This window comes from Passer domesticus, chromosome 4 (genome assembly GCF_036417665.1).
Source record: "Passer domesticus isolate bPasDom1 chromosome 4, bPasDom1.hap1, whole genome shotgun sequence".
NCBI classification, from domain to species: domain Eukaryota; kingdom Metazoa; phylum Chordata; class Aves; order Passeriformes; family Passeridae; genus Passer; species Passer domesticus.
The window spans coordinates 19,021,990-19,040,208 of NC_087477.1; the positions used below are offsets into that span (position 1 = coordinate 19,021,990).

General features: G+C 38.6%; 2 long non-coding RNA genes across 2 annotated transcripts in view; both read right to left on the reverse strand.

The window, feature by feature from the left end:
* LOC135298658 (uncharacterized) overlaps positions 1-18,219 on the reverse strand; it is a 501,452-nt gene that overhangs the window by 295,291 nt on the left and 187,942 nt on the right. The window lies entirely within an intron of this gene.
* Positions 1-18,219, reverse strand: part of LOC135298659 (uncharacterized) — a 146,594-nt gene that overhangs the window by 15,328 nt on the left and 113,047 nt on the right. Inside the window, exon 2 of the long non-coding RNA XR_010360691.1 lies at positions 6,606-6,734. This is a non-coding gene — a long non-coding RNA (uncharacterized LOC135298659). The remainder of the gene's footprint in view (positions 1-6,605; positions 6,735-18,219) is intronic.

Sequence of the window (18,219 nt, forward strand, 5' to 3'; positions counted from 1 at the left end):
TGTGAAGTAATTTACCAAGTTATTCCTAAGTGACACAAATAAAAGTGAAAATAGGATTGTGCCTAAGTGGACAGTAAACTCTTACATTGAAGGGTAGCGTGAAAAATTAAATAAAACCATCACATCAAAAAGTTGCCTCATTTAAATCGTTGGGGACACAAACACATCTAGACAAATGGGAAAAACATGCACCTTTACTATATCTAAATTAATCCCAGAATGCTTACAAATAAACTGGTGAGCAGTATTCCAGTAGCCCAATATCTGTTCTAGTCTTGCTCCTCCTTGCAAAGAAATCAAAATACTCCCAATTTGAAAATAAACATTTTTGCTAAAAATGTTAACATTATGCTATTCCAGTTGGCAAGTTTCAAAAAGGAGGATTAAGTACATAAATGAAAATTCAGCACTGTACATTCAAACTCAAATGCTTGAGGGAAGACATACAATTTCTAACAGATAGAGGTGTTAATATCTGAGTTAAACTAAAGAATTTGGGTCCAAATTTTTCACACAAGATAGTGAAAAATTTATACATACACTTGTGTTACTGACAACAAATATAAAAGGAATTCAGAAGTATAGTGGAGCTAGAGCAAGGAATATCTGGAGAAGCTCAGAATATCCTGAAGTCAAGATTATTCATTCTCCCAGAATTGCCTTCAATGTCAATGGCCTCCTGCTGATTTAATAATAAGTATTCCCAGAAACATACTCGCTGCATGTCAGCAGCTAGTGGGTATATCTGGGTCCTGCAGAAAGAAACCTATTTGTTTCTTTCCCACCTGAACATATTTTCTTAGAAGGGTCAACAAAAAAATATATATTAAACGTTACCTGAAATTTGCCAGCTCTTTCATACAAAGAAAATACATTGCTTTAAGCTGGAGCTATAAAAGCATAAATGTTTCTTTTATTCTTGCATCAGCTTTGCTTCAATTTGGTACAGGTTTAGCTCAGTCAGATCAAGGACATGGTGAACAAATGTGTACTTGAGGTTCTGGATTTATAAATTCTGTATCTCCAGCTCCTCATTACCCCCCTCAGCAGCCTCCTCCCTGGGATGGGAACGGACCCTCTGAGCTCCAGTGAAAAGTGGGACAGAGTACCTTAAACTGACAGGTGATTAATGTTTTACTCTGTACTGGACAAATGAAGAATGTTTACACACAAAATTCCAACATCTCAAGTGAGAAGGCTGCAAGTCCCAGATGAGGAGCAATAACAAACAGCTGAATAGCATTTCAAGTTATCTTCATTCCACATCTTTATGGTATTCACAGAAAAGTTCTCATTTGATAAACTACTTAAACATTAAGCTTCAATATATGTTACCTCAGTGGGTTTAGGATTTGGAGTGAGTTTTTTTCCCTTATATAATCTATAGTAATTATAGTGGCTGCATGTGACAGTGATCTTGTCGCGTGTGAAAGAAAGAGAAATAAAAAAGGAGGTTAGGATTTTTTAAAAAATATTTCAGCAGGTTTTTTTACAAGGCTAGTCTCCTGCAAGTCTTTCTTTTATTTGTGTTAGATACTAGAAAGTATCATAATAAAATAATAAATACTTTTTAATAAAAGGAGTATCCATCCAGAACTTAATGACAAGGTACCTTCAGCAGAAAGAACAAACTAATTCTCTACAGAGAAATTACTCACTTCAAAGGCAAAAAATGATCCCAAATGTTTTGTGCAACTAGGAGAAAAGGGGCCTTCAGGAGTCCCCTGCAGCTCAATATGTAAAAATAATGGTGGGAGCCACTGCCTGTAAGACATCCCGAGAGCAGAAATCAATCATCTGCAGAGCACACGCTTAGATGTTCTCTGCCTTTATTACTCTGACTTTGGCTGGAAGGTTGATAAAGGCTCTGGCAACTGCAGACCCAAATCTATTTTTTATTAAAAGTTTTGGCAGCAGGACGGGTGCGTGCTTTACAATAAGCGAAGGGCGGGGGGAGCGGAGTGCTGAAAAACCTCCAGTCACAGCACAGGGTTCCAGCACATCTGCCGGAGCAGCAAGGGCTGCGATTTCTGAGAGGCTTGTGGTTAACCTCATGGCACGGAATGAATTATTATCCCCAGCCCTGGCCTTCATTAAACCACCCATCCTCTGAAATGTGTCGATGAAGCCGACACATGGCCGGCCACTCATCGGCACAGTGACGGTCCGTCCCCTAGATGATTTCTTTTTTGGCCAGGACTGAATGGAGCTGTTCATCCTGTATAATTCTGAGCTGTTTACATTGTGTGCTGCCCAGAGGGATGAACAACTGTTGTGATTTAATTCAAACAGCCTGAATATTCACACGTTCATGGTGGATGTCGTGCAACGCGCCTCACGAGCGCGAACAATTCTCAGACCCTCGCGACAGGATTCCCAAATATAAATCAGATACAAGGAACAAGGATCTGCCTAAAAAGGGTAAGGCCATCTGAGATGGCCTAAAAAGGGTAAGGGCAAGGGCAACTTACAATGAAATTTGTAAAACAGAAAATTTCCACAAGAAAGTCTTAGGACAGAAGTGACTGGAAGGCTGAAATCTTTAGCTAGAAAAGCTTTCATGTCTGCTGTGTGGTTTATTCCTCTTGTGAGGAAAAGTCATTATATGAGTGATCATTAATTGCTAGTATATGACATTTCAAATGGTAGAAAAGTAGAGCCAGAAAATAAACATAATTGAAATTTCGTTGAGCTATATTTGACCAAAAAAATGGTATGTGATTTTGGGCCACCATTTAAATTAATGTTTTCCCAGATAAGATTATTTTCAAGTATTTTTATGGTGATATCTGATTTGCTGGAGCATTTTGCTATTATTTGCAACAGATATGAAGAGGACCTGGGCTGAGGTGCGATAAAACACTAACTTCTGGGAGAAATCAGTGTACAGGCAACTAATCAGGCTCCTTCAGTCAGGCACTTCAGGCACCTGAATCATCACATCTCCTTTCTCCAGGAGAGACAATCGTATTTTCTCACAGGGAGAATAGAACAGGAAAAGAAACACCATGGCAATGAGGGAGCTGGAAAACCTCACACGGAAACTGCTTAAACTGTTCTCAGAGCAACACTTGAATAGTATTAAATAAATAAGGCATGTGAGCTACAAGAAATAAAAATAAAGCACAAGCTTACTTAGCAGCACATTCAGTGAGCACAAGCTCTCCTGGCAGTCTATTTGGAAACTGAGATGACACTTTAAAATCGAACCAGATTACCTTATCACCAAAAGGCAAGCTGGACAATCCAAGCAATCACCAGATCCAGATCTCCATTTATTTTGTCAAGTCTCAGCACTCTCTCTTTTCTCATATGGCATAATTTTACTCTTGATTCTGTAAAAGTCATGCTGTGTTCCTGCTGACTCTAAGGAAAATAATTACAATTGTCTGGCTGTTGGGGGAACCCTCTTTAGGGTCACAAAAACAACAAATATTTGGCAGTGGAGACAAAATTTTAAAAGAGAAAAGATAAAATAATTATCTGTGGTAGAAGTTCAACAAGGATCAACAATGTCAGCAAAGAGACGAATATTTTGCAAAATACATTAAAGGCATTTGGTCAATACCTTCATACAAGAGGTTGTTTCCCTCATATTGCTGGCAGAGGAGAACTGAACGCATTTGCAGAACTTGAAGATTTATGGTTTGTACAATGAGGGGGTGAGATGGAATACAAAAGATACAATTGCTTAAAAAAATTACGTGCCTACTTCACATTTTTTTAAACAGAGCAATAGAAGTTCCAGTCCTTTCAAAAGCCAACTATAAACTATCTTAATTTTTGGCAAGACCAATAAGCTCTTTACCCGCTGAGTCTGGAGTGGTGGAGGGTGGTAGGTTTTTCAAGCAGCATTTACATTGTCTCCCTTTGTTCTTCCCCTGACCTTTATCAAAACACCCCCAGGCTAAGAGAAAAGCCCTTTAATGTTGTAAGCAAGGAATGTGTATCAGTAGAAGCGCTGCTATGAGCTGACAACATTTAAATATTAAATCAATGTATTTAAAAAAAGGAAGTTCCAAGAAACTTTAATTCTGTATAAGCAACATTCAGGTCATCTGTCAGAAGGAGGAGATGCACTTGTAGAGTTCAGCTTGGCTGAGCTCTCATTTGAGCTTGTGTCCAGCCTTCTCCTTAATGCCTCTTACCCACATTTTATAAACCTGAGCTTAAATTACTGTACTAGAACTAATGGGTTCAGTTTCCTCCCTTTTTTTCAGTGTTAAACCTAATGTATTATAGATGGGTTGAAAAGGTGTTTCAAAGGGGCTGAAACTTGACACCATTCTGAAACTCAGGCCTGCTCATCTTTCCTCTAGTTTTGCACAGAAAAAAAACCCCCAAAACACAAACCTCCATACATTTATAGGTATATATATGTGTGTGTGTGTGTGTGTATATATGCATCTATATCAGTCTCCACCAGTCCTGCATTGCCTCCCAGCTCTGTCTCAAATTTCAAGTTGCAGAAAAGAAGCTGTTCCTCCCTCCAGCTTCACAGATGCTAATCCTCAGTAATCACATCTCCTCCTCACTTGCTCCACATTTATTACAGAAGTCACTGGGGTAAAGGAAAATAATGGGGCGGTGTTATATTTAAATAAAGCAGTAATAAACTCAAGAAGTGTACCCAAATGATCCTGAACATATTATTATTGCAACCCTGACCCTTCCTGTCCCTGCTCTTTCCTGCCCCCACACATATGCACATGCACTTCTCCTCTATTCACTGACTTCTGTCTGAAATAAGATCTTTTGCTCCTAAGGACTGGCCCCCTTCTTTCACATAATCCCTAAAATCCTCTGTTCGAGTGACGTTATACAAGTAAAGAATAAGTCTGACAACCAGACAGATACCTTGATAAAAATTCCCAATAAGAAAGGATTCTCCTTAACACTTCAGTGAACATGGAATAAAGGTTTTTCTTATTCATTTTGAGATGATCTTTCAAATAGAGACAGAGGTAGAGAAAACAGTGATAAAGTGCGAATAAACCTGCAATATTGTTTCTGATCATTGCATATCCACTTGATAATGTACACATAAGACATTAAAATTAAAATTCATAATCTACAATGTGCTAAAGCTCTCAGCTTTCATAAACCCTACCACATGAACAAACACTTTCTTATTTGACTTCTCTAAGGCATGTCAAAATCATCTACTCATTTTAAAGAAAACAAATAAACTATACAAATAAACAAACATTATTTTTGGCAGCTGTTTCACAAAAATATAAGAAAGTTTCACAAAAATATAAGAAAGTTTCACAAAAATATAAGAAAGATGGTTCTTGCAATCCAACTGGTTCAAGGTAGTTATAAACTCAGTGAACAAACAAGTCCAATAAATTAAAAAAATTTAAACCCAAAAGTGAAAACTTAAAATTTGTTTTGTAGACTACAAAATACATCATTCTTATACTCATGTTTTTACTCAGAACTCAGGACCATGCAGGGACGACTTTGCTACTAATAAATAAGCTACTGAATGAAAACAGACACTAAGTCATAGCTCCCCTAAGGAAAAAAAAAAAGACATTTTTACACATTTTTTCACAGGGGATTATTTAGTTTGAGCAGAACTCTGTGCTGATATACCTGGATCTGGTTCTCTGAGACCTGGTTCAGCTCTCTTAGAAACCACTTCCCTGTACCCAGTAAACTAACCTGCTTTCCTTCCACTTCCTTTAACATGAATTTTTCCATTTTTTTCTCCCATATGCTACATCAAAATGAGAACTTCAGCTTCACAGAGTTTCTTTGGTGCAGTCATCTCATTTTCAAAACTAAAGTATTCGTATACATTTTGCTTTGTAACAGAATTACCTCAAAAGCTGAAGCTTTTCTGTGTTCAGGTGGTATCACTGAGTTTCCTTCAGCAGGTTTAAACTGAGTGGGTTGAGAGGGTGAAAGACACAAAAGAGTGGCCACAAAAGGATGATCTGGAATTATTATATTTGTACTTTTGCATTCAGTAACTGTAAGAGAGACCCCACTCACCAGAAAGAGTGCTAAAAGGGAAAGAACACGTGGAGAGGAATGTATTACATAAAACTCTCCACTGCACACAGAAATAGATGCTTTGGGCATAAACTATAAAACATTTCTCTGCTGGAGCAAGAGTTTCTTCAGGGAGGTCTCACAACACCTCACTGAAGACCGAAAGAGCAACCTACTCCTTTCTGTAATCTCCAGCTCTCACATTTATGGACAGTGATGAGGCATGTGCCAGTCTGTGAAGGATACATCCAATGCCTGTGTATTATTTGGCGTTATTTTTCCTGCATGCTAAATGGATACATCATGGACAAAGATTACCTGTGGCAAGGGAATGTCATCAAGAGAAAGAGGCAATAGCCTACAGCATAGGAGTGGTTCTCTGGTCACTTCTGCAAGGACCAGAGAACTAAATCCAGGCTCCAGGGAAGAGAGAAATTCAAGATTTTTCTTTAACATCCTTGAGGGGATTGATTGGAATTTATTATAACACAGACATGAAAAATTGGTGGACAGAAAGCAAAGAGTGAACAATCCTCCTGAAAAGACAAGTGGGCAGAGAGCATGTCTGTTCTCAGCATTGTTTTACCTTTATTTTGCCCTACCCTGTAGAATGTTTTCAATTTCTCAAGTTAGTTGTTCTGGCCATCTAGAACTGAGGGATTCCAAGTCCAGCTGGTAGACATGTCTCTGGAAAATGCACAAGGACCTTCTCCCCATTTCTGTGTGACAACCTGCAGGAGCCAGGACAGTGCTTAGCTGTTACATCCAACCCCACCAGACATCGTAAAGCAGAGAGAGTGTTGAGTAATTGCTGCTGTTAATCAAGTCAGCAACCATAAATTATCCCAAATTGTTACAATTTTTTAAAAAATCTAAACTACGGTAAGTCAGTCAATCAATCCCTGGTAATGACTGACTTATACTATGACCCTTAACAGGCATCTAGACAAATAATTGAATGATATTATTTTGAAGAAAAAAAAATATATACCTTCCGAAAAGGACACCTAAACAGGGGATGACTCTTACTTGATATAAAAAAATCAAAATAGAGATGGCTTTCACCTTCAGTCCTCAATTTTGACTTTCAGTTATGTTTTACCATAAGGATCCACAAATTTTCCAAGTGATTTGACCATACTTAAAACACCTAACAGTATTTTATGAGACCTCATACCTAACAGTGGACTAAGTTATGTTTGACCAAAACACATTTTGTCCATTTCATAAGAAAAAAATGTTTATCATTTACACGAGCATTAAAGTATTCAAAAAGTGTGTCTTTCCAGGTGATAAATAGCTCCTTTTCAGCCCTGACACAAAATGCTCTCATTTGGGGAAGGCCAGGACACACGTCAGGAGGAGAGCTGTGCTGCAGCAGCAAAATGGATGTTAAGTACAAACACAGGTGGCCACAGCCCAGGTGCACCCGTGGCCTGTAGCTTGCTCGTGTAGCAGCACTGCACAAAAGCTGGAGGTGTCAGCACTGATATCATCACACCAGAGCAGAGGCAGAATGTGGCTACTCTTCCATCACAAGATTTCAGGAATCCAGCATCCTGGCACAGACCTTTAGAGTAGACAGGAGCTGGAGAAACTCCAGTCTGAGAGGAGCTATTTCAACTTCTTTTCTATTTAAAGCACGGTGTGCTAAGCGTTGCTAAACCCTAGAAATGACTAGTATCCAAATATCCTGCAATTCCAATTACTTATATTCAGTCAGTCCAAACACATGCCACAGCATTAAATTCCACCCAAGAGTCTGGCTCATCATACTTCATTTTCTGGAATACCAACTTTAGAACAAAATAATTCTAGGTAAAATGGTAGAAGCCAAAACCCTTAAAACAGAACAAACAAACAAAAAAAAAACCTAACCAAAAAAAAGATGAGGGGAAAAGCAGCATTCATTTTCTCAAGTAAACACTTTTACATGTATCTTTAATACATAAATCTGGCAATGCATCCCTCCAACTAACAGTCTCTTCTGTTCTGAAATAAAATACTGACAGATAATAGATATATCAACAATAGATGTTAATTTTTTTCACCAAGATGCAATGGTCCTGGACAGGATTGTAAAAGTATTTTACAGAGTCCTAGAGAGGTGGATTAAGTGGATAAAGAAAAACAGAAAAGTGCAAGAAAACATTCACTTAAAGCAGGAGTTTCTAAACAGATGGAGATACCACAGATTTGCCTTTTTTGCCCAAGTGACTCTTGGGTGGTTTGCATTCCAAGGCAAGTAAGACAAACCAAAACAGTCTGCAGTCACCTGATAGAGGCCTTGAGCATTCTGCCAGAGTAATTCTGCATTGCCATGTCCAAGGTAATAACTAATCAGTCCCTGAGCACAGCTCTTTCTTCAGGTAAAATGAGGACTATTATCACATTCAAGTATTCCCAGCCCAGCTCCTCCTCTTCACAAATCCTCTCTTCCTCCTCTTAGGCATTGCCTTTTTTTTTTTTTTTTGCCCCTATAGTTGTAGTAGCAGAACAAGTGTCAGCGAGATTGCTGGAACTGTATCAAAGTACAAGGAAAATAAAACAATTACAGGAGTATTTTTACAAGGGACCAGTTCTTTTATACAACTCACAAAAGAGTTCCACAGTTTTGCTTCCACAGCTGAGGAAATTAGGTGCTGCAAAGCAAAGGTAGAGCAAAAATACACTGAGCTGATCATGCCACTGAATTTTGTACACAAATCCAGAGCCAAATGCAAAGATCACTGAAAAAATAACACCAACAGACAGCCAGTAAACTGTGGAATTCACCATGAAGGGTGAGGAGGAGACAGTGACTTGGGAACTACAGAGTCTTTCATAAGATATTGTTTTCCTAATGATTTTTGACATCTCCCTGTTCAGCGCTACCAGACGTTCTAACAATGAGCAAATAATTAAATTTTATCACCCCCAACGTATCCATGGGTGGGCTAATTTTCAACTGATAGCAATAAATAATTTTCATTGTACAGAGACTTTGTGGGTTCTTTTTCACTGCTGGAGTAGTCATTTGACAAATTAGGAAGTGGAATTGCATACTGATGGCATAAAGGGTCTTGTGGCAGTAGCAGGCAGTCAGAAGATGAGTGACAAAACAAATTACTGAAATTAAGCAGTTCTTGCCTATGTGTATTTACATTACAGCTGGACTTGGGGTTGGATTCACAAAAGTGTCAATAAAACAAGCTGGACAGGGACCCAGGCAACTTATAGGCTGTGTTTGTTATGAGGCCACAACTGACTTCAAACTGCCCTTGGAGGTTCATTACCCATCTTTGCTCTCTCACAGCTAATACTCTTCCCAAGAAAGGACAGCAACAAGGAATGATGCTTCATGTAGTGCAACAAGTCAGATGCTACTTCAAGAATCTGCTTGCAATTCCAGAGCCTATTTTCTACAGATTTCAACATTCAAAAAAAAGTCATTCTACTGTGACTAGGTTCCACTACAAGTTACAACAGGCTACAAGGACACAACACCAGCCAAGTGCTTTGTGCAGTAGAAGCCTCCTTCCTAAAGGGAGAAGCTGAAATAAACATGGAATAACTTCCCAATGACCTGCTAGGTTACAAATGCTGCAGAGCTATCTCCTTCTCCATGGCACTAATTGCTCCATATTTAGAAAGAAAACAAACAAACAAACAATCTTTATTCTTCAGCTCCCAGAAGGGCAACAAAATATGTGAACTGCATATCTACCCCACACACTCAACATTCTTTATCTACAAGAAAGATGAACAGTTAATTGCTGGTGGAAGTTACTGAAACCTACCTACATATTCAGTACCTGAAAACACGGGCAGATCTTGAATTCCCTTTGAGGAGAATGAGTTGGAGTGAGAGGATTTTTGTAAAGCAAATTTGAACTGGCTTCTTGGCTAGCTTACAATTCATAACCACATCTAGCTGCTGGTAGGTAATATATGTCAGGACAGCATCACTACTTCTAGCTAAAGATGACCAAAACATTAAATCAAAACTCACACTTCCCCTAGAGATCATATCCATCCACTTCCTCCATTTCAGCTCTGCAACAAAATATAAATAAAAAATAGAAGACACCAGCCAACAAGGGGGAAAATATTTCAATAAGGAAGAGAGATAAATGCATAACAGTCATCCCTTCTGAAAGAAAATATATTTCATGTTTGCATCGATGTTTACATTGAACGCCTCTGCCTTTTACATGCTGTCAGGCACAGTAAAACTGAGCAGATGTAAATGCAAGAATATCAAGCCATACTGCCTCAGGCCAGGCCAGCTTGAACTCTTCTGATTTTTTTTTTCCCCTTGGTGTTTTAATTTTAATACTATTTATGCACATTCTTAGGGTGGGGCAGGGGAAAAAGGGGAAGATAAAAGCAAATTATTTGTCCCTTTGTCTGTCTGGAGGAGAAGATGGATTTCGGTTTTTTGTTTTAATCTTCCTGCCCTGTGATATCTTCCCTGTCTCAGAAATTCAGCTCCTGCTGAGCTACTAAACCCAAGTGCCTCGAAAGTCACACTCTCCTTACTATGATTTCTTTCTGAATTAAGATGTTTTCTGAAGGACACCAACAAAAGCAATAGAAACAACACACTGGAAACCATAAGTTAGGATATAAAGTTAAGAAGAGGAAAATAATAATGAATTCAACTTATTTGAATTAATTAAAATCTGATTTAATTCCAAATTGAAATCCTCTTTGGCCTGAACTCAAATTGAACCTGTAGCAAAATTCTTTGAAAAGAATATGTAAGTATTTGACAAAATACTCACTGTTCATAGAAATCTACTCTGCTTATATCTATAGATGTATCTATATATTAGACTAACAAGAAATCTCACATTTTAAAAAGAAAGAAAACAAAAAAAAAAAAGACAAAACCAACAAAAACTAACCACACAAAAACCCAAAGCACTGATAGCCAGGACTGACTTGGTATTTCAAAGTTTTTGTTTTCCTCTTTATGGGTCATGGAGATTTCTTTCCAATGATGAGTAAGTGACTGGAATTACAATAGCTCACATTAGTTTTCTGTGCAAGTAGAATCTTTAGCAAACATAAAAAAACACCAAAAAGAATTCATGGAAGGCTCAAGCTTGGCATAAAATCAAACCGCAATGTGCCATCTGGTAAATAGGTTTTTTCTTTTCTTTACCTCTGCTACAAAAGATGAGTGAGCGGGAATTTGCTGGTTTTTTTCCATCTTTGGTTTGTGTTTCTGGTGTTTGGTTTGCTGTTTTTTCCCCAAAATGTGTGCAAACAAAGAGTCCCTGTAGTTGCAGTAGATGACTCTGCAACTTCTTTCTCTGTTCTTCTGCCTTCCAGATTTCCCAATGGTTTTTCTCTTTTATTCTGTGGTGTGGACATGACAGCATTACATACTTATCATGGAGGGTGTCTGACCCAGCCCTGTGACTCTTCCCTTTGATCTGGGACCCTTTGCTCTTCTCTACATCCCTCCATCCTTTGGAAGACAGGGAAATGTAAGGCCTGGAAGGGTCACCGTCAGCCACACAACAATCTTTTCATGGAAAGATGAAAAAAAAAAATACTGGGTATGTGTCAGCTTTAGTTTGTACTTCTCATGATAGTATACTACAGCACAATTCATCATAGGCTATTACGTGATAATTTTTGGGATAACTTTCTCAGTTGATATTTTCCTTCACCTGTAACTACTGAGCAGAAGCAAGCTGGAATTTCCTCCCCTGATGTCTGTTCTAAGTCATTCCCTTGGTGGATTATTTGCAGAAAACTGGGACTCAACTTTCCACAAAATTTTTTGTGGACAAAAAACAAATTCCAAGGGAATAAGACAAGTTTCTCCAGAATGGGTTACTAGAGGCCAGCTATGAGTTTATATATTTTTTCCAAACATTTTTAAAAGCTATGTAAAAAATAAAGAGGTGTCCTCTTGTATGTTGTGACTTTAGCACAAGCAGCAGTATTTTACCTTAATGGCAAAAAAATATAATTCATAGGTATTAAAGTTTCAAAGATACATTTTTGAAAAATTAGGATATTGACCTACATTCTGTTCTAAAGTAGATCACTATTCTAATTCTCTCACCAATTTTAATTCCACATGGAGTGCACTCCCATTCTTAAATTATTGCACATACAGATACAGCAACCAATCTTCAGTCAACAAAAATCCACAACACTTCCTTACGCAATGCAATCCTCCTCTTCACCAAAAGAAAATCTGCATAGAGTTTTTCCAGGGGAGCACGCAGTTGTGTGCACATATTTCCTTTAAATACATAATGAAAGACAAATATGAATATTTTTGGAAAGGCCACTGTGGAATCACGTATGTCCATTTCAAGTTAAGTCTCTCTGCGCGTTGTCAGTGCCTCATGCCGCACACGGTTTCCATTCTGTTCCCTTCAATGCTCTTGGAAGCAATTGAAGTCAAAACATCCTGGAAGAAGAGTTCAGGTTTTTACACCCCTGGTTTCAATTATTTTTAAATCTGACACACAAACACAGCTTTTTAAGATATGTAAGCGGAGTGCCAAATAAGGATCTTTTGATTTTTTTGAAATACATGTGGTTGAAATCTGAGACCTGCCTGCTGCCAAGCCACAGTATTTGGAATCAAGTACTGGCACAAGAAAATAAGCCATTGTTCAGAGTATAATTTTAAGAGGAACTATCCTGCAAAAAGGAAAACGTAAATTCCCATAGTTTAGCTCATAGTTATAAGACAATCCCATAATTCTTTGTTAAACACTTGAAAGTTGAAATATAGGTCCTAGCAATGTTTATCCAGGCTTTCAGAAATAATCTTTTGCTATAAACTACACTAAAGCTATTAAGTTTTTCTCTGTTATAGAAACAATCAAAATTATAGGATAGACTATTCCATCTCATTAATGATTTTCTTATGGCATACTGATATTGTCACTTTTATGTAAAGCTGTTTCCATATTTTTGACTTTAGCAGCAAAAATAGTAACAACTTCTGAGACAAAAGTACCTCGAGGGTAATACTGTATCATCAGGTAAGAGTGAGCAACCTCACATCCCTGATTTTAGAGGCCAAAAGTGCACATTTTTTAGATGTATAAATATTTAACCACTTATTTGCAGGTACTCTGAGGGACCCAGAGTTTCAGCCACTCTCAGCTTTGACCAAGTAATAAAAATTTAAAAGAAAAAAAAAGTTTCCTATATTAAGAAGGACTCATAACTTAATTTTATTACAAGTAACTCTTTCTGGAACCATGGATGACCATGAGGGGCATGGACAAACAAAGTATAGAGAAAGAATCTGGTATTTAGATTTTGTGAGGGCTAAGGTTGCATAGAAAGGACACAGTTATATACTATGGATAGTCACATATAAGATTAATTCAGCTGAAAATTAAACTGAAAAGAGAAGACTGATCTCCTGAAGATAAAACTGAGTCATTGATTCTCATCTCAGGTAGTGAAAAAAAGGAAAAAGTTTTAAAAGATACATTTTTCACTTCATCGAACAAATATGTACAGTAGATTTGTTTCTTCTAACAAAAAAACTAATGCAATAAATGAAAACAAGCATTAAAATAGCAAATATATTAACATCTCCACTAGCCTAGGATTTTAACTATGAATGTGCTCTTTCCAGTGCTTGATGCCAGACAAACATTGTGACACCAAGTCACAATGTTGAAATTGGACTTAGAGAAAAAAATATTATTAGTCTATCTCAACGTTCAAATTTCAGTTCACCCTCTCAGCCATTTGTGAACACACTTGCTGGTTCAGTCTTTCCCACCAGTGTGCCACCCAGGTTTCACTTCAAAGTCAGAGCCAAGTTAGACCCAAATCTACCTTCGACAAGAGCATCATTTTTAGGAATCCTTCTTATTTTATTTTTCTTAGAGAAGAGTAACAACACCACTGATTTTTAGGGTGTGTACATTAAGAGAATATGTTCAAATCAAAGCAAGAAACTTGCAAGTATCTTACCTCCCAGAAGATTCCCACAGTTTGCGCATCTAGTCTAGAAACTTTAGGATACTGATCACTTAAAGAACCATGGGAGACTTAGTGAGTCATGGAATTAGGATGTAGTGTGTGAAGGGTCTGTGTGCCAGCCTGCACAGGCAGAGCAGCCCCTCTGCTCAGGCTGGCTTGTAAAGCACGTGCAAGCACAGGAAAACCTCTCTCAGTATCAGAGCACTCAATATCAGGGCACACCTGCACCTTTGGCTCTTCAGAGCTTGTTGTCTGCTTTGAAGACCTAACTTTAACCAAGTCTGGGAGGAAGATAAAAGAGGATTATAAGAGGAAGAGAAAACATATTTTGAGTTTGCCTTACAGTCAGGGCACTGGTTTTAGTGTACACACAGCACATCCTAACTCCAGTGTGATGTCTCCCATGGCTGAGCCTTTGCTGGAGCAGGCTCTCTGTTTCTTACCATACTCTGGTTTTGTATGCACAGAAGGAAACTTTGTCTTGTGTATCAAAGCTGCAATATGCATTTCTTTTTTTCTTAAGCCTGGTTGTTGTTGGTTTGGTTTTTTTCCCAGAGAAACACCAACTTACTCCTCTCTGTCCATGACACAGATTAATTTTATTTTTCTTCACAATCTGTCTTAAGTCATTCACATAAGTGGAAACTGTTCCCATGTTTATGCTGCCCTTCAGAGATTTTCCTCAGATTACTTTGTTTCATAAATAATTGACTCTTCCTTTTTTGTGCTCATCTTTTGCTTGGCTTAGCTCTCAGTATGCAATATGTCATGTTCAGAGTGATGCAGTGTCAGTATGTACTGACATGGTGTGGACAGAGCCCACCCCAGATCATCACTAGCAAAGTGGAGGGGGCTGTTATGCCCATGCGTGCATGTCTGCATCTGCCTGCACCAAAAATGAGCTAATCTTAGGGTGATGCCTGTCATCTGGCTTCTAGGCTTTATTATGCCAATACTCTGAAATAAGCTCAACCAAAACATTTTCTTTTGATGCAGCAGAAGCATTAATGCATGATAGATACATTTGGAAATTATTTATCACTCATTAAACATTCTCTAAATAGAAATTATGCAAAGCAGACTACACAAACTGTCTACAAACTGACTTCCTCTGAAGTACCGAGAAATCTCACGACAATCTCAGAGCAAGCAACACCCAAGAAGCAGCAAATAAAAAGGTACAAAGCTTATGCTGTGTTCAAGCAGAACCTTCAGACGTATTCTCTTCAGAATTTCCTTCATCCAGGCACTCTGCTCACCTTCACCCATTGCCCCTGCTCGGTCTTTTAACTAGAAGGTTTTCTTCCAACACATGCTACATGGAGCAACGAAAAAAACCCACATCTGGGAAAGCCAATAGGGACACCAACATGAGTCTTGGGCAGCTGGGCCAGGAGAGGTTGGGAATGAATAGAAAGGTACTAACACAAACAGCTAATGACTGCTTCCACCATTCTTCAAGCACAGCCCTGCATCATCTGGAGGCCTTCAGTTACCATCCCTTAATTAGCAGCCTCATTACATTCTCTTCAATGTGTGACATAACATTTCTGGGCAGTCAATATGCCACCTGCTATGCGGGCACCTTCCAACTGCTGCTCAAAATGAAAAGTGATCTCTTCAACAGGTGCACTTTCTCTACATGTGGCTTTTGTTTATTGACTCCATCTTATTATTAGAAACATGCAGACTTAGGTCAATTTGGGTTGCCCTCTTCAATTACAGAAAATGTCAATCATGCTGCAAAAGAAGCAGGTGGGTCTGTGCTCAATTTGCCCTCACAAAGTCCGTCTTGACACAACACTTCTACTGCCTGGAAGCAAATATCCCACTTCTCAGTGTATTGTTAATGGAAAAGATAGATATTTTATTTAAGAGTTCTAAAATAATTTAGTTCTCATAACAGCTGAGCTCCACTGTGTAAACAAGCAGAAAGGCTGTTCCCAGCAAGATTCCCATGAAAAATCTGGAAATGTGTTTCCATTTCAGGTATACCACAATGGTGTTCACAAACTAGATTTCTGAAGTTAAGTTTATTAGCATCAGTATGATTAAACATGAAACTGAACAAGATTCTGGCTAAAAAGTCTATGGCCACTGGCCAAATAGAGTAATATTTAACATCTTAATAATATACAATTAAATTTTAAAAGCTGGCAAAAAAAAAATTACTGAAGACATAGTATGTGATCCAAAAAAAAGGTATTCCTTGTGGTACAGTTTTTTTTATTGAAACTGTTATACTTCTTTAGCTACACTTAAACCATCACTCACAAACTCATGGGACACACTGCAATCAAACTGAGACCCGACGTGCTCAATTGTTCCCGTTTGTGCTGTTAATAAATGCATTTACAGAATAATGCTTTCCATCTCTTCTCTGAAATGTTTTCCATGTGGTAAGAACATTCAGGTCTGCATCTGATCCTTGCATGCCCAAATACAAGGCAAATTTAAAATTAATAAGGCCATTCTGTGGATTAAAAATTCAAGGATGACTTGTCAGCTCTGTTGACAAAAGATTTGTGGTTTCCTACAGAAATACATACCCATTCCTTGCTTGACATGCAGCTAGACTCCAGTGATATGTACCTCTCCTGGTACTTATTCTGTTCCTTTACCCAAGGCCATCTTTCTTATAGAATTTTGTTAGATTTAATCGTTATTACTAGAACCAGATCAAATAGATGTCAGCTCAATAAGGGCTGGCCATGTAGCTCTGTCTAGTAATACTACTTGCTTCCTAAGAGCACACAGAGAATACCATCAGTCCCACATTATGGATCAGGAAACAGGGACCACGGGTCTTACATGAATCATCCAGCATCACCAAGTGTGTTGGTGGCAAAGCTGGAAGGAGAACTTGTCTCTCAAACATTCAAGGGAGGGAATGAGGGAAAGAGTTTGCCAAGCCTCCCACACACACTTAAATGGAAGTTTGCTGTTGATCTGTTCAGTTCTTTGGCACTGCAAATACTTGCAAATTTACAGCTACAGCCATAACTTCATTAAGCAAAACATCTCACAAGTATGACAATTTCTTTATAAGGAAACCTACTCTCCCAGTAACCCAACACGCTGTCCTGACACCAGTGATGTAATCCAGGGCAGAGGCTCTGAGGAGCATCTGGTAAAATGTGATGATTCAGTGGAATTTTGTAAAACAAGAGCTGGAAGGGCAAAATACATCTTTGAAGGAATTCCACTGAAGCTTGAAGCGGAGGGAAGACAGCACAATGATGCCAACAAGATTACTTTAGAGATTAATCTGGCCTGAGATCAGCATCACCTGCCCCTCTAGCTACTCCACTTAAATCCATGAACTGGCTAGAGAGAACCATTCCTCTCGAATTAGAGCAGGCTCCCTGACTTCAAGGTTTCACTCATCCCTGCTCCTGACAACTTCATTTCAATTCCCATGACTGTCTGGCTGAGCATCACCTTGGCTCCCCTCCCTTTTGTTTCTATTTCTCTGCTGTCTCGTGCAGCTACAGCTTTGTAGCCACAGGCCAGAAGCCACCTGCACAAACCTGAGGGGACAGCTGCTCTCTCTTGGTGCTCAGCCTTCTCTTCCCATGCAGAGGCTGCATTACTGAGCTCAGTAGCAACCCATCTGACCACCTCAGCCTTCCTCAGGGAAGCCTCAACACAAAACTTCTCAAGATCCTCCCAGTGATTTTTCCCCTCACATCTCTTCTGGACCTTAGCGCAGGGAGAAATACCAAAATTATCTGACATTCTTTCCACTGAAACTTCTCTATAGTTAAAGAAGTACCACATGGAATTTACTGAGCATTTTCACAGTCTTTGCATGTCTTGGTCAAAAAAAAAAAAAAAAGCTCAGTTTTGCAGTGGGCTTCATTGTTGGGGCACAGCTTGGGGGGATGTTGGATTGATTTTTGTAGTTCCTAAAAAATCATGTTTATGTAACCATAATTAGGTTCCTTTGTTTGTGGTTTTGTTTGGGAGCGTTTTGCTTCTTGGTTTGGTTTTGGTGTTTTTTAAGGAAAAACGCAAACTTTATAGGAATTAAGGAGAAGATTCCAACCTAGGTCTAATAAAAGACATTGATTCTTTCTTCAGCCCCAGCTTGCAGCCCGCCCCTGCCAGCACTGGGCAGACTGCTTGCTTGGAAGCCAGAAAAGAATCAAAAAGCCATAAAAACTGTGAGCTAAATTTTTCCCAATAAAATGTCCAGATAAAAGAGTACAGAAGTCATTCAATGAAACAGTACAAATCTAGAATAACTCATAC